This window comes from Saccopteryx leptura, chromosome 9, assembly GCF_036850995.1.
Source record: "Saccopteryx leptura isolate mSacLep1 chromosome 9, mSacLep1_pri_phased_curated, whole genome shotgun sequence".
NCBI lineage: Eukaryota > Metazoa > Chordata > Mammalia > Chiroptera > Emballonuridae > Saccopteryx > Saccopteryx leptura.
This window is the reverse complement of record NC_089511.1, coordinates 9,208,834-9,228,753: the sequence shown is the minus strand read 5'-3', so window position 1 is coordinate 9,228,753 and position 19,920 is coordinate 9,208,834. Positions and strand designations below refer to the sequence as shown.

General features: G+C 46.8%; 1 pseudogene; it reads left to right on the top strand.

The window, feature by feature from the left end:
- Positions 1-3,475: 3,475 nt before the first annotated feature.
- The window catches only part of LOC136381432 (ribonuclease H1-like), a 37,773-nt pseudogene continuing 21,328 nt past the window's right edge, over positions 3,476-19,920 (top strand).

Sequence of the window (19,920 nt, the reverse complement as noted above, 5' to 3'; positions counted from 1 at the left end):
CTGGGAGGCAGGTATTTGACAGTTTGGGACAAAAGATTGTCTCCTGTTTTCCACTGTTCTTTGCGTTGAAACTTCTAGATCTGGCTTAAATTTCTATTTTATCACATCACATAAAATAAAAATAAAAAAAGAAAAAGAAAGAAACCCACCAATATAACCGCTTTCCATTACTCTTGTTTTTGGCCAAATTCCCTTTCCTTGGGGCCTCTATTCTATAGCCATGAAAATACCTGATTTACATCTGTTTGAAATTGAAATTTGAGTTAAAAGCTACCAAGCAATTATTTCCCACTTTGGTAAGAACATCTTTTTGCAGTAAGAAAAAAAAGAAAGAGGTAACAGAAATTCTCACTTCCATTTTCCCAAAGGCTCTGTAAAAATGTAATCCACTTAAATACTATGTAAGTTTTATTTTATTGTATTATGTTATATTTAAGTAATATATTCATTTTTAAATGTTTTATTGAGGTATGATTCACAAATACTATACAATTCACCCATTTAAAGTGTTTGGCTCTTTTAAAAAAAATATATTCACATGGTTGTGCACCCCATTACCACAAACTAATTTTAGAACATTTTTTATCCCCTTTGAAAGAAACTCCATATTCTATAGTGGTCAGTTCCATATAACCTCATCCCTGCCCCACGTGACCACTAACTACTTTTGTCTCTATAGGTTTGCCTATCTTGCACAAAATTTTTTTTTTTGTATTTTTCTGAAGTTGGAAATGGGGAGGCAGTCAGACAGACTCCCGCATGCGCCCGACCAGGATCCACCCGGCATGCCCACCAGGGGGTGATGCTCCGCCCATCTGGGGTGTTGCTCTACCACAACCAGAGCCATTCTAGCGCCTGAGGCAGAGGCCACAGAGCCATCCTCAGCGCCTGGGCCAACTTTGCTCTAGTGGAGCCTTGGCTGTGGGAGGGGAAGAGAGAGACAGAGAGGAAGGAGAGGGGAAGGGATGGAGAAGCAGATGGGCGCTTCTCCTGTGTGCCCTGGCCGGGAATCGAACCCAGGACTCCTGCATGCCAGGCTGATGCTCTACCACAGAGCCAACTGGCCAGGGCCTATCTTGGACAAAATTTATATAAATAGAATCATACCACATGTGTTCTTTTGTATCTGGCTTATTTCATTTAGCATGTTTTCAAGCTTTATCCACACTGTGGCATATAAGTATTTTATTGTTTTTTTTATGGTCAGCTATTCTATTTTATGGATTTCCTACATTTTGTTAATTCATTCACCCATTGATTTACATCTGAATTGTTTCCAGTTTGGAGCTGTTATGAATAATACTGCTACAGACATCATGTGCAAGGTTTTTGGGTGGCCATCTGTTTCCAGTTCTCTTGGGTATATACCTAGAAGTAAAAATCACTGCTGGGTCATTTGGTGACACTATGTGTACTTTTTTTGGAGACTTCCAAATTATTTTTAATATATTCGTTTTAAAGGATATCATGATAGTTTTGTGAGTGAGAGAGAGAAACAGACAGAGACACAGAGAGGAGAGAAGAGAAGAGGCAAGGAGGATGGGAAGAAGGGCATCTTCATGGTGCTGGTGCTGCTGGGAGCTGTGGACGAGGCTCGGCCAGGAGCATCGGGTCTTAGGCGGACATGGGAACCGATCCAAGTTAATCTACGGAAGTGCACCACATCTTGAAGGCAGTTGGTTGTGTTTTGCCAAGCCCAAAGAGTGACCTAGAATTAGATCTTCTGATTGGAATAAAAAATGGAACAAGTTCATTTTTGACCTTGGAGCAAGATGAGGAGACCAACACATCTTGTTTGTTAGCCGAGGTGATTGCTGTAAATAAGGGGCTAATTGGCAAACAAGTGGTCCTCTCATACCAGCTCACCCCACTCAATGGCGGGTCTGGCTAGAGAATGTTTTCTGGCTACCTTTGTCCTCTTATCTGCTTCAGCTAGTTACACTGTCACTTTGAGCTATGACTCTGCTCTTTCTGGCTCTGAACCCTGTGGAAAGGCTGATGCCCAGATGTTTAGGTATTTAGCAAATGCACTTTTCTGATGCCTTAGCAGGGTTACTTTTAGATGGGGATGAATATTTGATGCTGTTGGCTGTTGGGAACATGTACACTGAAATGACCAGCAAAGTCCCTGCCTCAGACTCCCTGCATCTCTAATTCTCTTTATGGTGACAGCTGATACATCATTTAAAGACAACTCACTGGGGAGCATAGAAAAGCCACCACTGTTGTCTCCCCTTTGCACTCTCTCATGGGCCCCGCACCAGCCTTCCACATAATAGAGAGGAGTGCCCTAAGTGGCTCCCCAGGTTGTCGTCTGTCTCTGATGTCTACTGTCATTTTTCTCTCTGATTTGACTCCCCTCTTTAAATGACTCCTTCCCCCATGGTACAAAATCTCTTATCCACTCTGTTCCACTGCCTAGTTTACTATTTTGTGTCATTTTAAATCTTTTTTGAGCTAAGATGTTAGAGAATATTTAGATCACTCTCATATTTTACAGATGGATAAACTGAGGCTAGAGAGGGAGAGAGACTTTCTCAAGGCCAGTGGTGGATAAGAAGACATCTAACTCCTATAACGCTTCCCATTGTGTCCCTGGGCTCAGGCGTAACCCTTCACCATCCTGCGACTCTGGGGTGTGGTCCGCCGTTATATCTCCATCAGTCTGGTCTAGTGCCTGGCACAGGTGTCTGGAGCCAGGCCGGGTTTGAATCCTGGCTCCAGCATGTAGGCGACTGTGTATTCCTATAGAACTGATGAACACCTGTGTCTCAGTTTCCTTTTGTAGGAAATGTAGTTAACGATGAAACCCATCTTAAAAGATACTTGGGAAAGGCAAACAAGTTATCAAAAACAATGAGGACAGTGCCTTTTATAGAGCAGGGGCTCAATGAATGTTGGCTCTTCCCGTTATTATTGAATAAATGAATGAATGATTCTACGCATGTTCCCTCAAGGTCCAGCTTGATGTCCTCCAATCTGTTACTTGCTTTTCTAAACAACCACGTCGTAACCCTGGGCTAGGAGACTGAGCTAAGAAGGGCAGAGCTGTAGGGCTGATGTTTTTGGTTGGAGGCTTTGTGGTGGAGCAACTCTCTTTTGGATGTTACTGCAACCCTGGGAACTTGCAGGAGAATTTCACAGGGATTTGGAGGCAGAAGCACGGCCTCTGAGCTCTGGATACGACTCGTTGCTCTCATTTATCACCTCTCTGCCTTGGAGTAGATTTTTGTCCCAACCACTTCATTAGTGCAAAAGCCTTTGGACACTTAATATGATTTTGTGAAGGTCTCTAACTCCTTTGGGATCTGCTTAGGAATATAACAAGCCAAGGTTTCAGCATCTCAAAGGGAGGCTTAATCTGATAAAAATACAAATGATCGACAGCTGAGCTTTGGCGAACATTTCACTTCTTGTTATTCAGAGCAAGCTGTCTAGCATGAACGCTGTCACTGAGAGGTTGCTGTGACCCGTAATGGCCAGTGCCTGGGCCGAACTGCACTTGGGAACTCGGAGATCTGTGCAGGAGGGTGTGTGGCCAGCCCTCGTCACAGCCACCAGTCCTGAAAAGCAGCTCAACTAGATGACGTGCCCAGGTCCAGGCAGGACGTAGAATTGGGCAGAGAAACCTGTTTCCGACACTTTCCCTTCTCTGGCTGCACCACCTGTCCATCCCTCCTTTGGTTCCATGAATTCAGTGATGTCACAATGGAAGTTCGACTTCCTGGACAGAGATGTCCCAAAGGAGGGTGCTGGGAGGCAGGGAATGGGTACTGGATGTGGACATTTCAGCTGTGGCCTTTATGTCAGAAAGACACATCGAGGAGCAACGAGCCTCCCAGAGATCCTTCGACTCTGAACATGTGAGAGATACCTGTGATTCCTAAATATCAATCTGGGGCTTACCTGCAATGATATGTTTTGAAAACAAAGATCCTGTGGGCCCTTAGAGTTTCTGATTTTGTGACTATGGAGCAGAGGCTAGGAATCTGAATTTTTACGAATGTTCCTCTGAGTAAGTCTGTTACACGGTCAGACCTGTGAGTATGTGAGTCCGGGGCTCTTTCCCGGCTGCTCGTTACCAGCACTGGCTGGGGAGCTTTCCAGCGACGCCCCCTTGCTTGGGCCTCACTCCCAGGCCTCTGATTCAATAGTTTGGGGGGGGGGGAGGGGTGTTGGGAATTCAGTATTTTTTTAAAGGCTGCTTTGTGAATACAAGTGCAACCATCGTTGAGAACCATAAAGAAAACTAGACAAATAACTACCAGTTTTCTCAGGAAGGGCCGCGCGGAGCTGACCTGCAGCAGGGCGGCGGTCAGGCAGAGGGCGTCTGAGCCGCAAAGGAACTCTGAGAGCTTCCCTTCCATTGGTTCTCAGTCCTGTCAATCTGATGGGTCAGTGCAGTTCAGAAGGTATTTGGGGGACCAACAGAGTTGTCTTTTTTCTTTCTTTCTTTCTTCATTTTACCAAGTTAAGACAGTAAAAACAAAACCAAGCCAAAACAAAATGGTCACTTAATATTTTGAAATGAAGTTTTAACATTACAGGTAAGAAAGACCTAAACGCAGGCTTTTAGACGGACTAGGTTTGGCTTTAAGGGGAGCTCGTTGCATCGTCCTCGTCTTTCTTCATGTCAGTGGGAACTTTGTGACTGGTTCAAAAGTAGCCCGTATCCCAGCCCAAGTCATAATTTTCCAGATGAGGACACTGAGACCTGGGGAAGGAGGGTCCTCGGTTCAGGTCCCGGCTCCTGAGACGGCAGCTGGGCTGGGGCTAGAACCCACTGTCCTGAGGTCCGGTCACACCCCCTCCGTGGGGTTCTGATGGAAAGCCTGGCATTCCAGGGGCCCCCAATTGACACCCATGGGGCAGAGCTGCCGGGCGTGACTGCTCAGTCCGCTTGGCCATCCTCAGCACCGAGAGCAGCAGCATGGACCACTGAAGGACATGAGCGCTGTTAGGAGGGGCTCCATCCTCGCCTCTTCAGAAATGACGGAGAGTGAGTATCCAGGTCTTCTGACTGATGGAGGGGAAACCAGTTGCTTCAGTTGCAGAAGGCAGAGGCATGCTATTGCTCCATCGCAATAGGATGCTGTGCTTTGAAAGTTAAATCTACAAAGAGTTAATTTCTTTTTTATCATTTCTTGCAGAGTCCAAGCCATCCCTTCCCTATGCTGTTATTTTTAAAAAGTCAACACATTGGCTAATTCTCTTGGAAATGGTTTGATTTGAGGAAATGGACATTTTACACAATTCCCTTGGCGAAAGAAGAAAGCAGACTTCCGAAGGCATTATCAATAAGCAGGACATTTGGACCCTGTGATCGGAAATACGGAAGACACGGGGACCTCTGGGGTTCAGTTGTCCGGTTCAGTATGCAGAGAGGGTGGTGAGCACGGGCCCTGGCAGGACGCTCGCTTCCTCTGGATGGCCCAGGGCGGCGGAAGGGCAGGCCCAAAGCCAGCTTGGCTCTCAAGTCACCTTCAAGCGCTCAGGTTCACTGCCTGGAATTGTCAGGGACAGAGGCAAGAGGGGACATTCTCAAGCGTCAGCCTTGCAGCTGCCCCTTGAGGACAGAGCCATGTCCTATTTGGTCTCCTAGCATAGATCTGGTCCCACACAGATAGCAGTACCTATTTGTTGAAATGAAGTGGCTTTTAGGGACCCAAAGGCATTTCCCTACATTGAAATCAGGTGACAGCTAGAGCACTGGACTTAACCAGGGCAGTTTTGTGCAGATGGGAAGAGTCAGGAGGGAGTTGTGTCTGTCACGAAGCCATTGGATGGCTGTCCCAAAAATGGGTCATGAAGGTGCCCTCAATGGGAGGAACACAGAACAGAAATGTCACTGACCTCATAATTTTGCTAAAATCTGGCCCTGCTTCCCTCCATCCATCCTTCCGAAGCCCAGTTCCTAAAGCAGAAGCCTGCAGGTTTCACGCCCCAACTCCACCCAGCCTCCTATGGGGTCCCACCAACGGCGGAAAAGGACGGGAGGCACTCAGTTCCCTTTAAAAGCACCATCTGACTTCCTTCGACCTCTTTCCTGGTTTCTAATTTAGTCAAATAAAACCACATGCCTTAAAGCCACGCCTTGCATTCCACCAATGCCTGAACTCATTTTAAGTACCTTTGGAAGGGAGGAAGGGAGGAAGGGAGGAAGGGAGAAAGGGAGAAAGGCAGGAAGGGAGGAAGAGAGGAAGGGAGGAAGGGAGGAAGGGAGGAAGAGAGGAAGGGAGGAAGGGAGGAAGGGAGGAAGAGAGGAAGGGAGGAAGGGAGGAAGAGAGGAAGGGAGGAAGGGAGGAAGGGAGCTCGCCCGGTCCAACTGGCTTCTTGTACTTGAGCTCCACTGTTTCTTGGGGACCGCGGGCACCTCCCCCGTTTTCCGTTAGAAAGATGAAGAAAGCAGGGAGGGGGAGCAGAGAGCCACGGAAGTTATTGGAATGTTGCGACTGACATTACATTTCATGTTAGAGTTCGGCTAGAGCACAGAGAGGGAAGTGACAGGCCTCAGGTCACATCAGACAGTGGCAGAGTTGGGGCTGGAATGAGGTCCTTTGATCTCTAAGACAACAACATCCTGGTCTGTTGGTCACACCAACTACTGCCTACCTGGTGAAATCCCTTTTCTTAGTTAAAAAAACAACAGCCTGCAGGCTTCCCTCCCTTAAACAACAATCCCCCTGTTTTTGATTCAATATTAATGTTAAATGGCTTAAACAGGTCTTTTGTAGGGATTAGTTTGGGAAAATCCCTGCTGTGTGTATGCATGTGTGTTAGTGTGTATATGTATGTGATTATGTGTGAATGTGTCTAAGCCTGTGTGTGTGTGTGTGTGTGTGTGTGTGTGTGTGTGTGTGTTTTGGTGGGAGTAGGCGGGGGGTGGTCACTGGGGTTGGGCCGGACCAGGACCAGGCTCCGCGGGGCTAATCCCGAGCGTCAGAGGGCCAGAGCCATGCTCCGAGGGGCTGTTGCCTGGTTCCCACACCTGCAGGACTCCCAGACCACTGGGGGTGACCTCACTGAGGCCACCACTGCCCTCTGCTGCACAGAGGTGAATGCTGCTGCTGCACCTGCCTCACCTTGTCCCGAATGGCTGTGGCTGTCCCGAGGCTCCGCTGACCCACCCCTCCTGGGGTCATTCTGCTCTGCCTCGGACGTTCTTCGCTGTAGGCGGTAGAGCAGAAGCACCTGGCGTGTGGTCCTGGGTGCTCGATTGTGGTCAGTGGCCGTCATTACCGCATTGCTCCCCCCCAGGGGTGGGGTGTCTGAAAATGCGGGACGGTGCCGGCAAAGCTCACAGTGAGCTCTTATCTTCCTGGCCCCGCGGGGGTCAGCCTTCAGAGCTCACCCAGTGCCACTCTGATGGAATTCTCTTTAGAGGTAGAGCCTACGCTGGCCGCGGGCCAGGCCTCCCAGTTCTGCAAGCACAGCACCCTGGGGGAAGGAGCCCAAGAACTGCTTGCAAGGAAGAACACAGCACTTTCATACAGGATTTGTCAGCTGTGCTCCCATTGGTCGTCTCAGTTGGTCCTTACAAACCTGTGAGTTGAACAGAGTAGCAATGACTTCTCCTTTACTAGGCAGGGAAACTGGGGTCTAATCTAGAAAGTTCGTCACTCTTTGATTGACTTGGAGGTGATTAGCTAAGACATAAAATGTACTTTCATTAGGCTTTAGACTAAAATAAAGCTACAAGATAGTTAACACCAAGCAAAACCTTAGGCAATCACTCGGGCATTTTAAAGGGACAGTTCAGAGCAGTCCAGCCACTTTCTAACAACTCTGAGGGCTTCAGCCTCTGAAAAAGCCCCCGAGTTCTAAAGCGAATTTATTTTTAACAGAGTCATCAGCATCTTTGGTCAATAACTAACACTCAACAGCTTTCCTTTCAATGCTTAACATGCTTATAGTTTTTCTGTCTTAAAGTTTAAAATAATCTCTGTGTCTTGGTTGATCCTTGTAATCTGTTTGTAACGCAGGGGCCGTAGTTACTGTTGCTTCATTTTGCTGATGCGGAAACGAAGGTCTAATGAACTTTCATATCTTGATGTCATCAGTGTTTGCTCGGTGTTGACTCGGTGCCAGTCCCCCTGCTAGTGTAGAGAACACAACCGTGAACAAGGCAGCCGTGATGAGCCTGGGTCTCCCAGGAGAGACACCGCGAAGCGCCTGCTCCGGTGGTGGGTGAATGCACACGTGATGAGCGCCGTGCAGTCGAACCCGGCACTGTGAGCACACGGGGCCGGGGCCTCAGCTGGCCCGGGGAAGTTCCCCGAGAGGTCAGCTGGGCATGTGGAGTTGGTCCAGCAGGTGGGGTGCACCCCGGGGTGCAGAGTGGTCCAGGCGGAGACACTGGCCGGGTGAGTCTCGAAGGAGGAAGTGGCCTGGGACATCCAAGGACCGAGATCTCAGTTGGAATAGAGAGAGCAATAGGGAGATAGGCCAAGGTGAGTTCGGCTAATACTTTAGCCCAGCCCCAAAGCTAGTTAGGGGCACAGTGGGGACACACCTGCCAAGGCTGTTCCCCCAATTCTGCACGTACTTTCCATCCAGACGCAATGGCCTGGCCTTCCTGGGTCGCAGCCCCTTCTCTGCTCATCGTGCCTGCGGGACTGTGCCCCTGGACGCCTGCCTCTGTAACCCCGCACGCTGGAAATTCTACCGACCCATCAAGCCAAGAATTGTACACACAAACTGGTCAGCGTGGGAAGTAAATGGCTGGATGGCCTACTATGTTGTCAGGTGGTGTGGAGTGGGCAGACTGGGCAGGCATGCTCCATCGTGTATGCCCCCACGTACAAGCCCCATCGTGTGCGGCCCGTGTACAGTATGACTTTCTGCATGACGGAAGTGTTCTATACGGAAGTCACTGGTCACATGTAGCCAGTGTGACTGAGGAGTTAGATTTTTAGTTTATTTAATTTTAGTTCATTTAAATTCCAACTTATACAGCCGCGTGTGGCTGGTGGACGAGCACACGGACGCTACAGCTCTAGCTGTTTGCTTCTGCTGTGAAGTGTGAGTCCAGCATTGCCAGACAGTCCACCTTTTAAAAGAAGCCAGATCTTTGGATTCTTATTTGAAATCTGATTTTTAAACATTGTCAATAAATTCATACTTTAAAGATGTGCTGCGGGTGACTTCCACCTCCGGAAAGATAGAGTAGTAGACATCCTTTTCCCTGTTGCTCCTGCTAAATACAACTAAAATCCTGAATGCTTGAATCAACGGGAGCAAGCTTTCCATGTGGCAAACTGGGCTTAGGTGACACAAGGAGACCCCCCCCCCCCCCACATAAGTGACAGTTGTGAAAGAACACACCTGGCTGGGTTGCTTCGCTGAATCTCTAAGATGGGCCCCGGGCTTTCAGGACTGTGTCTAATATTTCCTGTAGAGGCAGGAAGAGGAGTTTTCTCAGGCAGCCACCTAATCACCTCCCAAAGATCCCACCTCCTCATACCATTGCCTTGGGAGTTTGGTTTCAACATATCAATCTGGCGGGGGGCGGGGGGCCGGACAGAAACAGTTAAACCATAGCAAGGTAACTTCGGGCAGGAGTCACTTCCCTGGAAATGTAATACAAACCTCCAGGTGTACATCTGTTCCGATGTCAAGGGGAGGGGGGAAACCAGAGAGGAGAGAAGGAGGAGGCCCGTGTTTGGCTGAAGGGTAGTTAACACCTCAGTAGAAACACCTCCTTAGTAAACAGCGCGCATCCTAGCTGCCCAGATTATCGGGCAGGAGATCAATAGGTTCAAGCTGAAATGAGAACCATCTGAAAAGCTAAGAAATATTACCCGAAGGATTGCACTAGACGGCATTACACCCACTAGAGCTCGGTCTTGTCAGCCACTCGCCCTGCCTCCGCTTCCGGGAGACTCTTTTTGAGTTTGGAAGTGGTGTGGCAGGGAAGGCTATTAGATATATGATATGTAGACTTTTGCTTTGGGAAAATTGGATCAAGCCCTGTGGGTCCTCTGGGGGTTTAGGAATCCTTTTGCAGGTGAAAACATGATGGCATTAGGTTTACTGTGGCTCAGTTTCTCTCTGTTTCTATGTCTTTCTCTCTATTTCTTTTTCTGTTCTTCTCTTATTCCTGGGAAGCCTATCATTAAGTGAAACTTCCCACACCCTATTATTAAAGCATTTTCCATGGTGACCCATACAATATGAAACAAAACTAAATCAAAAGTTAAAACTCAAGGAAAATGGACCCCCCCCTCCACCATTTTACCTTCCTTCAGAAAAGTCAGTGACAAGTCCAAATAATTTTTCAGTAATAAATAAAATCCTCATCATTCAGGATAACTATAGAAGTGTAATATTCTGGTAAAAGAGGGCTGTCAGCTCTCTTACACACAGACCACTAATGTCCCGATACTTGGAGTACAGTGGAAGCTGTTGTATGAAGCCTAAGGGCTGCTCCTATTAATTCAGAAGGACCATCATGATCTGCCGGGGACTTGTTACTTCATTATGAGTAATTCTCATTATTTAGGACTCCAGCTGGGCAAGTATAGGAGGCTGAGCTGAACCTCTGCGGACATGTGGACTCCTGGGGGGAAATTTATATATAATCTGTCTGATGTAAGCTTGATTTCTTTGACATTTATCTCTTTCATGAAAGTAAAAGGTTGAGAAAAAAATGTCTGTTTATTTTAGCTTTCCTTGTGTTTGGGTTCTGAGAAGCAGGAGACTTATAATCTTCTGAGCTCCTTACCCTCTTCCCAAAGATTTTCTCACCTATGATTTCACTCTATGGTTCTAGCATCTCTATGTCGCTGGAAAGAGACAAGTAGCACCATTCACAGGCTATGGATCGGAGCACCTGTCGTAGGGAAGCGTGTCTGCCAAGTTCCCCTCTCCCTCCCCCTGCCACCTCCCCTACTCTCCCATCCGTCCTCGTCTCTCCCTTGATCTAAGCTGGGCTTCCTCTGTGTCCTGGTCCGTTGCCTTGCCATCAAGAGCACGGTGGTACAGAAACATCCTTTTTTCTTCCAGGTTCCATACCATGTGTTCCAGCTTTCTGCCCCTTGGCCAAATGGTTTGCAATCTTGGGAGCTTTCTTGAAAGAGGCAACATGTGGTAAGAAGCAGAAGCACTAAGCCAGGGTTTGGGGAATCAGGACTCAAACGTTGGCTTCACTGAAACTCCTACACCTTTTACCAAGAAGGGTTTATTTAGATCTCCTGAGCTTCAGTGCTGTCTGTAAAATAGCCTTGGTAACCCTACCATGCCATCCTCCCCAAGTGCTGATGCAGAATGTCTGAGCTCACTGGCAGGGACGCCTGGGCAGGGCGACCTGGATAGGAGAGCTTGGTCTTTCTCTGTCCTTGGGGACCCCCTATGTGGAGCTGCAGTGAGGGCCGGGTCTTGAGCTGGTCCAAGGCTTAGCGTTTGGCAGGCACGTAGCCGGAGAGTAATGAAGCATCCGTGAAGAACTTCCTCCCAGTTCATCCCTAGTTGGGGGACTAGTGAGGCATGACCTGAACCTCTCTTTCTGAGAGAATGACTTGTGACTTCTACCACTCACTGCTGTCACTCACTCTGCTTCTGCAAGTGGCAAGTGGCCTGGCCTCACCTATGGATGCAGCATCTAGAAACCCAAGAGGTATCATTTGAAAGCCTTCAGAAAGTACTTTGTTCACACTTATCTCTCCCTCCTATCTGAATTCCATTATCAGCGTCAGCACTGTCCTAAAAAACTTCCTGAGATGATAAAAATGTCCTATAACTGAGCTGTCCAATGCACCTTCCACTAGCCGCATGTAGCCATCAATATAAATACTTGAACTGTGGCTAGTATGACTGAGGAGCTGAGTTTTTTATTTTATTTAATTTTAATTAATTTAGCCACATGTGGACATCCAGATCCAAGTGTTTCTCCTTTTCATTAAGGCACTGTGTCCAGAAGATACCTGTTAAATTGCTGATGTATTATTATTTTTTAAAAAAAGAGACCATATGGCCAAAGATGAGGTTCTTGCCATGTGCATGGGGACAGGGGAGGGGAGAGAAGAGGAACCTTGCCAGGAGGCCAGCATGCTGGCTCCCAAGTGGCCTCCAGGGGAACATCTGGCTCTCAGTCTTACAGGCTCAGAAACTAGATTTTTCCGGGCATGGAGAGTCAAATTGATCTTGAGAGGTGCAAACCCATTAAAGTTCCTCAAACTGATGCAATCAATCAGAAAGCTAGTATGTGGATGTGCAAGAAAACTAGTATCCACACATCCCTGGGGGCGTGGCAGAGGCCGAGTCATTTTCTACATGGAAACCAGAGTCTTAAGAGGAGGAGGTTTGGTGAGCGTGGACCCAGAGCAGGTAGATAAGATGACTCAGACGGTTGCTATGACAATGCATTTATTGCACAGTGGATCTTCTCTGTCCTGAGAATGGGCAGGTGTATTTCTGCTTCTCTTCCTGAATGGTACCTGGCTGGTTATCAGCAGTTTTAGCTTCTGACTCTACTTTCTAGGCTTTCATGGTTGTCCAACCCCATATCCATGGACTCTTTCTTCAGTTGTGTCTACATGTACCATCAGGTTTCTGTCCTGTACTGCATACCTAGGGAACATTTGTCTCCTTAAGGCAACTTACCCTCCCTCTATTCTGCACAACGGTGGGTTGACTTCATAATTTAACTCTCTTGTTTCCAACATCTTGACTGGCTGTATCTATTTCCTTTGCGGGTTAGCATATTGATTGGGGGTACTGATATCCATGTGTGTTCCCTTTGGAAAATGGCTTGGGCTGGTTGGGGACTGACCATCACAGTGTTTATTGAGAACAGATAGTAACTAAATGAGTGACGAAGGCATGATGGTGGTAGGCTGTTTGGTGTGGATGCCTTAGAATTGGACAAATGCAGCTTATCTCAGGTTGTTTACAGCCATTCTAGAAAGTGGTCCCAGAGTTGCCAGATCTTCTGAGGTTTAAAGAGAAGTTGAACATCTAGATACTAATGTGAAATCTTATCTTTCAGCATCGGAAACTCATTCAGTTAAACCCAACACTGGATACAAGTCTAGCAAAATACATTTCCATGTTGAATGTAACTCGTGGTCAACAGGTTAGAGTTCTTGAGTTTAAGTCAGGGTCCTGGCATGGAAGTCTGTTAGATTGGCTTTAAGCCCAAACTCTGGCTCTAAATGATCATGATGTCAATGTGTTGGCAGATTTGGTTTCTCCTAAGGACTTCCTTCCTCTTTGGTTTGTAGATGGCACCTTCTCGCTGTGTTCCCACATGGTCTTTCCTCTGTGTATGCACAGAGATGTATATACATCTCCTAAGGGCACCAGTTCTATTGGACTAGGGACACATCCTTGTAACCTCATTCAATTACTTCTCTACAAGCCCTGTCTCCAAATATAGTCAGACTGGGGGTTAGGGCTTCAGCATATGAATTTGGGAATGGAGTGACACAATTCAGCCCATAACGTGCTCTGAGGGTCTGTGCTTGGTGGACTATGCCTAGACCATGAGAGCTGTATTCCCTTTCCTCCTACAGATCCCCCGACACCCTGTTTCACCCAGCCCTGTGCCTGGGGAGGCTGGCCTCTACAGATGGCATCATCTAGGGATAGGAAGTAGATTAGCAGGAGAAAGAATGAATTTGGGGTAGTTTTTCTTCTGGCAGCCTTGCTCCAAGGTTGCCATGGGCTTGCTGGGTCCCTTGACCTTGTTGGACAGTTTCTCTGTCTCCAGGTTCCCCATTTCTTTCCTGGCCCTCACACCTAAGGGTGGTAATACCCCTCATGTTTCAAACCCCAGGACAAAGCACCATCTGTATGGCTTTCCTACACCTTACCACACTCTTGAGAAGAGTCACTTTATTACACTTTTCTCAAATCACCCAATATGTGGGGGCAGGGACTCTGACTGATACAATCAGAGTATGAGGTAACCTCACCAGTGGTCAGCTGTCCACTCCCTCCTTTTCCATCCTCAATCTCTTTGTTCTAATCCCCAGGCAGCTCGGCCGCGGACAGAGGCTTGGCAGGCTTCCCTCAGGTCCCTCATTCTCTCTCTGAGGTGAACCACACCACGACTCTTGCTCTTATCCCATTGTAGACCCTTTGGTCAAGGTGGAAGAAAGAGCTAGTTGAAAAGTTTAGCCTCTAGGCTCTGGGCTCTGTTTGGCGGAAGTGATGTGAACTCCTTGACCACTTGCCCCAGCAAGTAGGCATTTCTTTAAGAGTTGTAGAATGTGTTTAGAATGATAGTTACCCTATTCCAGCTCATGGTCACAGACCCCTCCCTTCTCTTATTAAAGTTTCTTTCACTCAAGTGTCAGGCATTGTGCTGGTTATAGATAGAGATAAATAGGACAAAGTTGGGCAATGCATTTACTATCCAGATTGAACAAAAGGAAGACAAAGACACAGTGATAATTATAATTCAAGATGGAAGTGGGATCATGTATACCCTGAGTTAGTCAAGTGCTAGGGGCTAGGGGTAGCAGGAGAGAGGTTGAAAGGTGAGGGCCTCAGACTCAGGCTGCCTGGGTTAAAATCCTGTTTCACTAGTCAATAGTTCTAACATCTTGGGAAAGAAGCCCAACTTTGTAAACTTTGGTTTTCTGCTCTGCAAAGTATAGCTCTAATAGGTTGTTTTTGCTAGGAATAAATGACATATAATGCCTGTAATGGGCTTAGGCCAGTGCCTAGCATCTCTTAAGTGCTTACTAAATGTTAGCTTTTATTGTTACTTAGCAAATATTATACAGAAGAATGGGGATTGTGGTGACCGTGAAGAACAGGAGGATTTTATGAAGAGGGTGAGATCATCCCAGAAGGACAGAGGAACACGTATAAAGGTAGAAGAATATAATTTTTTAGGAATTATTAATCCCTTTGGCATATGAAGGGTTAATTATTTGGAAAAACGAGCAGGGGACACTATCAAAAAGCACACTGGACACCAGGGTTAGGGATTTATATAGAATTTTATACACAGTGAAGTATTTTAAGGAAAATTAATCTTGCAGCTTTGGGTTGAAAGTGGGGAGAAAAGGTGGAAAAACAGACATGAGGCTCTTAACTGTTGTTCAGGAAAATAGTAACAAGACTTGCCTTAGTGAAAAGTTGATACATAATAATCAAACTCCTAACAAGTGACAGACCTAGTGTGGCAGGAGGCAGAATAGCTGGAAACAGAAGTGTTTAGAGCCACTTACAGTCAGGGACAATCCAAAGTTAAAAAGAGACACTTAATTGTAACGTCAACCAATGATAAAATGACATTCACTTTATAAAATTCTGATTTTAACATGTAATTTTTCAGAAGTGAAACTACAGAGCCCACAGTATTGCCATCAAGTGGTGCGCTGAAGAGTCAAGAACCCTGCTTGGGGAAGGGGGATGGGACAGAGATGCACGTGCTCTCGTGCGGGAAACCACATGGAGCAGCACGTGGCGGGAATTCAAGCAGCTTATGACTGTTATCAAAGCCCATGTCCACCTGCTTGTTCAACCCCCCTCACAGCTCCTGCTCGGCTGTGACAAGGAAGCCTGCTAACATTTAGTTACGTTTTATTTAGAAAGATACTGCCTTGGCTGGTGTTTTAACTTGTAGGAGTTGGCTGTCCTACATGTAGTAGAAAATTGCATTGAAACTCACAAATCAGGCCAAGGGAGGTACAGGGAGGGGCCAGATTATTTTCCCCTAAGAAATGAATGTTAGTCAAGAAACACCATCTTTAAGGATGGAGTCAGAACAGAGAGCCCTGCACTCACCTGCAGGGAACAAGGAGCTGTGAAGGATGGCCCCCTGAGGACTTAGCCTCAGGACACAGAAAGGAAATTCACGTATCTAATCCAGCAAGACCTCCGAGCACTTAGATCCCTTTGTCTGGTAAAATGCACTTTCACAGAAAGACAGAGATGGTCTAAGTGGCTACTGTCCTGTTCAAAACCAGATAGTCGTTCTCAATAGAGGAAGACCACCTCCAAAATGGCTGACCAAACAGAGCTGTCCATGGTACTGTAGTTTCCTTTGCTTGTGCCCACTGAACAGTTTCTCTTAGCTGGTGTATGACAGGGGCTGGGCCAGGAACTTTACACACATTGTGTCCTTTAATCCTCCTGGCAATCCTGCAAGGTTATTATTGTAATCAGCAGCCTCATTCTACAGATGAGGGAACGAATGCTCTGGGCTCCACTTCTGTCTTGTCCAGTTTGAATGCCCTGAATAATCTCTTCAGCCATCAGATTTGAGGAGTGTAGGACTTTAAATACGTTTGTCAAAAGACAAGTAAAAATCAAACCCTCCTAATAAAAGAAAAAAAAAAAACCTCTTTTTTTGTGAGGATTAGTAAGGCTTTGTTATTTTTTAAACAATTTTTTCTTCTCTTTTCTTGGTTATAAGGTGAAAAACAAATACAAAGAGATACCAAGTCAGAGGGAAAAAAGAAGACATCCTTCATTAAATTGGAAGAAGTGTTTGTCAGGGCAGTTGAAACCATAGTAAAGGAAACTGTGTGTGAACTTTTGATGCCAAACACTACTAAGTCTGAAAACCCGAAACAGTATTTGGGTTGGAGAAGAAATTTTGCTCTAACTCTAATATTACAAAAACTTAAGGGCAGAGAAGCATAGTTTCTAAGCTGAGAATGGGGGGTGAGAACCAAGTCAGGGGTTCTTGACCTGGGTCTCTAGACCCTGGGGGTTGGGAAAAGGAGAGAGGTTCATGAATGGGCTTCAGGAAATCCATGTGTACTTTCAAAATGTAGCGACATGTTGCTTATGGGTGCATTGTTACAAGGGGGAGCTGATAACTTTGAAGAGATTCTCAAAATTTCCAGGAATACCCATAAGTTAAAGCCCTACTGGTTTAAATAGTCCTTCCAGAAAGTTAAATCTCAATGAGCAAAGCATCTGATTTATACCTATGTGTTTACATGTCTGACTTTGAAATAAGCAACCCACTTAAGTATGGCATTTATGCTAACTCAAATTAATGCCCGTACTTATATGTTTTAATAAAGAATTTAATTTCATAGGAAACATGTCTCATTGAGTAGAAACAGTTGTGTTGCTCTTTTCAATTGGATTTATTCCTCCAGGGAGGATATAAAAGAGAGAAGACACCAATCAGTCAAGAGACACTTGATGTGAGCTCAAGATGTGGGAAGGCTATCACCCACCTGCCGAAAATTCAATAAAGCTCCCCAAATAAGACATTCGCATTATAGTACCAATGCTGCAGGTCACCCTGTGTCCCTACCTCTCACTGCACGGCCCATTAACATTGCTGAGACACGGAGCAGGGGAAGCACCGAGTGTGGTCCGCTCTATTTTTTTCCCTCTCAGCAAAGTTTCTTACTGAGTTCTGATTGCCAAATATTTTACTCAGCTTGAGGCAGATAAGAATCAGGACTCAGCTGGATTTTTAAAGCCCACAGAGTCAACCTGAAGGAAAAATGAGTGAGAGTATATAAAAAAATCCTCCTCTTTCTGCACTCGAACGCTTCATCTTTTACTGACTCTTCCTATATGGTGATTTAAAGAGCAGTGTGTGTGTGTGTGTGTGTGTGTGTGTGTGTGTGTGTGTGTGTGTGTGTGTAAGTGTGGGCAACACCATTTATGAAGAGTATTTGATTTCTCCTGAGTGTCTTTGACGGCTCAGTGAGCTGACATCATCTAGAACACATGCTGTTATTTTGGGCAGGACAAAAACAACTATATTTTAGTTATCTCAAAGTTTCCCTTGAAAAAAAGCAAATCTTACTGAAGGCAAAAAGGATGTGGTCACTAGGCTGTGATCCATGGGGCCCCAGAAAATTTGAGGTACTTAGGAAGGTAGGGGCTTCACAGATGTGGCAGGTGTAATGGACACAGACTTTCCAGCACCATTGTTTCATTGAAGTCAGAGGCAGGGGTGAGTTGAAGGCAGCCGAGACCGAGAATAAGACCTATCCTGTGAGCTGAAGTAGGCAGGAGGGATGCCAGCCAGGGTTTCCAATGGGCACCGCGGCCACATGGTCAGCAAATCACTTCCCCAGAGTGGGGTGTTGGACAGAGGTGCTGGACTCCAGGGCGTCCCTGTCTTCCCCTTGGGAAGGACCATGGGGGCCATCCGAGTCAACCACTGTGGGGTCCCGTGTATAATCCAAGCCAGAACCTGGACTGGAGCCATGTGTCCTGACTGTCCACTCATTGCATTTGTCACTCTCACGCATGTGTTAGGTTCTACTCCGGACCCTCCTTACTCCCGTTTCCCAATTCAGGGGCTGAGGCCAGGAGCTGTTCCTGACTCGTGTCGTTCCCCCGTGCGGAGGACCCGGGAAGGCTGTGCGTGTTGGCTGGTCGCGGTCTCCTCAAAGGCCAGCAGGTGTGGGACCAGCTCCATTTTCTGGCTCTCTTCGTCTCTACAGAATCCCCTTGGCCCCAACAATAATACAGCAAACATGGAGCATGAGCAGGAACTACTCGAGTGCTTCATATGTGTGATGTCATTTAGTGGTCCCAGCATCCCCACGTGGAAGGCTCTGTTATACTCCATTTTGCAGATGAGGGAACCCGTGAACAGAGAGGTGAAGGAACGTGGCCTGACGTCACACTGACAGTGAGCGGAAGAGCTGAGATTTGAACCCAGACAGTCAGGCTCCGGTATGTTACCCACTCTTTCTTGATTCTTGGAAGTGCCTCTTGGTTTTCAGAACAAGGCCGTCTTTCTTCTACATGGCTTTCTTTGCCCCAAGCCCTATCCTCGCTCACTCAGCCTTTCACCCGCTCAAAGGAGAAAGGAGAGGACAGCTTTTGGGTGTACATCAGGGCATACATCAAAGCGAGGGGTCCAAAGCCAACTTTGCTCGGTGGCCCATTTTACCATGAATTCCCACAAATCAGAACAGATGAGGATTGGGGTCCCAGTACCATCCTCAATTCTGTCTTCTGAACCCTAACTGGTTGTCTAGCAGTGAAAAGTGGTTCATGGTGCTAACTCAGATGACAGGTGGGGACAGCCACCCACGCAGATGGGAGGGGAACATCGTTTCAGAAGGAGCATGGACGGCCACACCCTGGTGTCAGCAGAGGGCGCGTCTCTGTCTGCACCTCGACTTCTGAGGCAGGCGGTCCTTGCGGGCGTAGAGGCAAGCGCATCTCAGTTCTCAAGCCTGGGAAGAGGCGTTGGCACCTGCACTGCTGTGAGGTTTCATGGGATCTGAAATAAAACTGCTGTTCCCTCAAATTAAACTTGAGAGCACTCAGCTCGTAAGTCAATGAGCTGGTAATTCATTTTATCATGAGCTTCGTAACTTCTTTCTTATTGTAAAATACAGGCTCTTAATGAGCTATTTAAATATTAACGAGAGGCTGAACATCGTTTTTCCAACTCATTGAAGTGAATTTATGGTGTGTCGAAATGGAGTTACATTACCTTCCCGAGAAGGGCGAGAATAAAAATCTGATGAAGAAAATTTCCCCCTTCCCAGTGAATTCTGACAGCATTTCATGCGTAAAGCTGAGTCTAAGTGGATGACGTTTGAGCCCACAATAATGAAGTTTGACCTCCAGAACGAGGTGTGCAGGGAGAAACTTGCGATCACAATCCCCAGATGCCCTGGGGAAGAGGCAGCTACACGTGATCTGAGGTTTGAGCTCACGCTCAGCCAAGCACCAAGTCGTGCGCGGCGCTGACCGAACACGGATGCGTTTAGGGCTTGAGCAGAATTCCACGGATGTGGTTTGAAGTTCATGGTAGATGTCTGTGTGTGAACTTCATACATACAAAAGGGAGGTCATACTTCACCCCTTTTCTTCCTTCCACTTAAGATGTCTCCTCCCATTGAATGATGAACTGTCAGAGCTTACAGCATCCTCAGAGATGCTCTGCCCTGTGGGAAACTGAGGCCCAGGGAGGGAGAATGACTCACCCAAGTTACCCACAGAGTTGGGAATCCAGGTCAGCTAATA